The 4,502-nt window shown below is 35.6% G+C and overlaps 1 pseudogene; it reads right to left on the minus strand.

Moving 5' to 3' along the window:
* Positions 1–259: 259 nt before the first annotated feature.
* On the minus strand, positions 260–3,682 carry LOC141499329 (eukaryotic initiation factor 4A-II-like; annotated as a pseudogene).
* Between the last annotated feature and the right edge of the window lie 820 nt (positions 3,683–4,502).

Consider the following 4,502-nt stretch of genomic DNA (forward strand, 5'->3'; position numbering starts at 1 on the left):
ACATCTAATACAACCATTTCTACAGAACTAGGAAATAAATTTATAATAAAGAAAGATTTTACAGACCCCATACCTTTTACACCCAACCCCAACAGGCTAACTCTAAAGGAGAAAGCCAATAGTAGCTCTTTCCCCACAAGAGCTCACAACTAAAGTCTCTTTGCTATCAAAATCTGTATTTCTGATCCATTATGTGCATGGAGACAAGATTCAATATTACCAAAGAAAGAAGCACAATGCACGTTGTGAATCACCTATTCAGCAAAAGCGAGCACAGCATTCAAAACCATCTCCCAGGGATTAAATAAGATCAGCCACATTCATTGGCATCTCCTCCACTGTAGTATTGTAGAAAGTCTGAATGTCACGAAGCATCCTCTTGTCTTCTTCAGTAACAAAGTTTATAGCCACACCTTTCCTCCCAAATTGACCACCTCTGCCAATTCTGTGAATATAGTTTTCATGATTGGTAGGGAGATCATAGTTTATAACCAAAGACACTTGCTGTACATCAATCCCATGAGCCAACAAGTCTGTAGTGATCAGAACCTGGCTTGACCCTGATCTGAACTCTTACATGATAACATCTCGCTCCTTCTGGTCCATGTCACCATGCAGAGCAGAAACTGTGAAATCCCTGGCATGCATCTTTTCAGTCAGCCAATCTACCTTTTGTCTCGTATTCAGAAAAATAACAGCCTGGGTAATGGTCAGTGTCTCATACAAGTCACAAAGAGTATACAGCTTCCATTCCTCTCTTTCAACATTAATGTAGAATTGTTTAATCCCTCAAGGGTCAATTCTTCCTTCTTCAGCAGAATGTGAATGGGATCTCTCATGAACTTTTTGGTCACTTCTAACATATCAGTTGGCATTGTGGCAGAAAGTAACATAACCTTAAAAAAAATTAAGTACACATTTCAAAAAAATGAGTTGCCTGACTAGTACTTTTGAGTCTATCAATGATCTAAATGTTTGAGACCAAGCATCCTTGTCTTACTACAGTCCAGTTAAACAGGGATAGTATGAAACAATCTTATTTTGAGCAGGGGGAACTACAATATATGCAATTCAAAGCCATATTGTAACTTGTACCTGCAATCTTTCCTTTACTCTTATTCCTACTCACCAATATTTTTTCACTTTCTGCTTTAGCTTATCTTTTAAATTTTAACTCTTAGTTTATTTTCATTTATACTTTCTCCTTCCCTTTTATCAGGCCCATCTTCCTTTTCTTCCCCCCCCCCCTTCGGCCCACTTCCCTTGTAGAGTAGAATAGATTTTTAAACCCAATTGGGATGGTATCTTACTCCCTCTCTGGGACAAATATTTTGAGTAGAATTTGCTCAGTGTTCATACCCCTCCCTTCTTTCCCTCTACTATAAAAGGTTTTTGTGCTTTTTCACCTGGTGTTACTAATCCTACTGCCTAAACTTCACGTTCTTTTTATTTTTTCAATATTTTAAAAGTATTACCAATGAAAATACAATCAATCATAGGTTCATTTTGGATTGTTTGCTTGCTTGATAAGCTCAAAGTACTATCATTTAAAAAACAATCAATCAAAAGTTCATTGATTGATAAACAGTATTCCTTCATAGTCACTAAGTACCCTCCCCTCCTGGTCTCATTAGAAATACACTTCCCAAGAGTCATGAATCACATCAAATTATACTCAATTTATACTTTATTCCCTTTTCAAGTACCACCCATAGACACATGAGAGCTAAAGCTCTAGTAAAGTCACTTCTAATTTAATTAAGGATAGTATCTCTAAGTACTTTAAGAACTGGAGAACTCTGAAGGTTTCTCTCAAGAACTTTAAAATTGATTCTAAGGTAAGGAAGACACCAGTACAGGACCATCTGGTATAGGTTGCCCTCATCAGAAAAAGTTCTGTGCAATATGAGCAACACAGAAGTAGGTCAAAGGAAACATGAGATAGATAGTTTAGAGTAAACACCCCAACTTTTCACCTGGACTATTTGTGGTTGACCTGTGGTAGAGCATTCTGATCTTGTATTGATCTAATCAGTGACAGTTGGAATTCCTATAATTTGTCTCAAACATAGTAGGTCCTCTTCAAAAGAAAGATAGCTATCAATCATAATCATATCCTCTAAGTACAAGCTCTTCAACTATATTCAACCCTTTAACTATCTTAAAAGAAATACAATTCTCATAATCATATCTTGTTGATTTGTAAACAATTTAATGTTCTTAATTTTGTTTTGTTTTTCCCCATTTTCCATTTACCTTTTTTATTCATCTCTTGAGTCTTGGCTTCTCTGTTCAATCAGAATAGTCTTTTTGATCAGGCATTTTTGGAAGTTCTCAATTTAGTTGAACATCCATCTTTTTCCCCTGACAGATTATATTGAATTTTGCAGGGAAAAATATTTTTGGTTGTTATCCAAGTTCCTTTGATCTCTGAAATATGGTATTCCAGGTTCTATAGCCCTTCAGTGTTGAAGCTAATAAGTCCTGTGCAAGTCTGACTGTGCTTCCTTTGTATTTAATTGTTTCTTTTTCACTACTTGCAGTATTTTCTCCTTTATTTGAGAATTCTGGAATTTAGTTATGATGGCATTTTTATACTGAGGTTTCTTTTTGGGGTAGTTCTGTGTAGTCTTTCAATGATTATTTTTTCTCCTTGCTCTAGCAGATTTGGACAATTTTCCCTGATAATTTTCTGAAAATATTTTCTAGACCCTTTTTTGATCTAGACTTTCTGGTAGACAAAGAATTGCTAAATTATCTCTTATGGATCTATTTTCCAAGTCATTTGTTTTTCCTAAAAGGTATGTTATGTTTTCTTCAGTTTTTTCAACCTTTTTACTTTGTTTGATGAAATATTGGTATCTCATATTCATTAGTTTCTATTTGTCCAATTATAATTTTTCAGGTTTTATTTTCTTCAGTTAGCTTTTGTGTTTCCTTTTCCAGTTAGTTAATTTTACTTTTTTGCTGAGTTGCATTCCTTTTCCAACTTGTTGATTTTATTTTTTGAAGCATTACATTCTTTTTCCAGTTGTTTGTTTTTACTTTTAAAGGAGCTTATTGCTTTGGTTAATTTTTATAATTTTCCTGCATGGTTCTCATTTCTTTTTTTCATTTTTCTTCTTGCTTTCTTCTTTAGTTTTTAAATTCTCTTTTAAGATTTTCTATGAGGTTTAATCATTTTGATTGTATGAACTCTGCTTCTGGGATAGAGAGGGTATAGACACAAGTTTTTTTGTGCTGGGACTGGGGTCTGATCTCTAGTTTATCACAAGATGTTTCCTATATGGCCCAGGTATTGTCTATGCAGAGGTTTGTTTCCTCCTTTATGTCCAGGCTCTGCCTATGAAGTGGTTTGTTACCCATCCAGTCCTGTCTTTTGCACCAGTATTCCAAGGTTCAACTTTGTTCGGGGTTGGGACCCTCCTTGCTCTCTTGCTATCTAGCTTCTGGGCCCTGAACTTCATTGTGGCTAAAAGCCTCCCACTGGCTTTCCCATTGACCTGTCTAGATGAGCTTTACTTCCCCACCCCTTACCCACCAGGAGACAGACCTTCACTGAAGAACCTCCACAATGTCTAGAGTTGAAAACTTGTTTCAATCTTGTCCTTATTGGGGGTGAAATCTCTAGTTTTATAATCAGTGTAGAATCTTCATTTAATGACAAAAGTTCTGGGAGCATGCTAGCTTCATGCCATCATCTTGGCTTTGCCCAAAAGTCCTAGAGAATGATATCTTGAAAAAATTAAAAAGGAAAGAGTATTAATATCATATTAAGAAAGACAATGATGGACATTGTCAAAGGCTTCAGAAAGTAGGAGGGAACAAGGAGTGAGAACAAGGTCATTGGATTTGGTAAAAAAGAGATCATTAGAAACTTTCAATAGAGCAGTTTGGAGGGAAGGATGAGGTAGGAAGTCATATTATAAGAAGTTAGAATAGAAAGGAAAGAGAATAGAAAATGAAGTGGAAAAGAAAGTAGAGTTCTTTCTTGCCAAGGACATCTCTTTGAAATGTGAAAGTCCCTATTCTACCCAGTTTCTTCAAAGATTATGCCTTTTATTATACCCTTAATCTCACTTATTTTCAATTGTTCCCTATCTCTGGACTGCTTCCCTGTTGACAGCAAAAATGCCAGAATATCCCTCTATCTTAAAACCTCTCAATCCTTCAATCCTTACTACTATACTGATCTTTCCTGCCTCTTGGGCTAAACTCCTAGAGAAAGGTGTCTACAATATTTGCTTCTACACATCCTCTTCTCTCACTCTCTTGACTTTCTATAATCTAGCTTCTAATATCGTTCACCCAACCTAATATCTCCAAATTTACTAGTAATCTCTTAATTTCCAAATCAATTGTCTTTTCCCAATTTTCATTCTTTTCAACCTCTGCAGCATTTGACACTGTATCTTACCTTGTTCTTAAAATTCACCTCTCTCAATGTTTTTGGAATATTTTTCTCTTCAGTTTCCTTTGCTGAATTTTCATCAAGTTCAATT

Source organism: Macrotis lagotis, chromosome X (genome assembly GCF_037893015.1).
Source record: "Macrotis lagotis isolate mMagLag1 chromosome X, bilby.v1.9.chrom.fasta, whole genome shotgun sequence".
Lineage (NCBI taxonomy): Eukaryota > Metazoa > Chordata > Mammalia > Peramelemorphia > Peramelidae > Macrotis > Macrotis lagotis.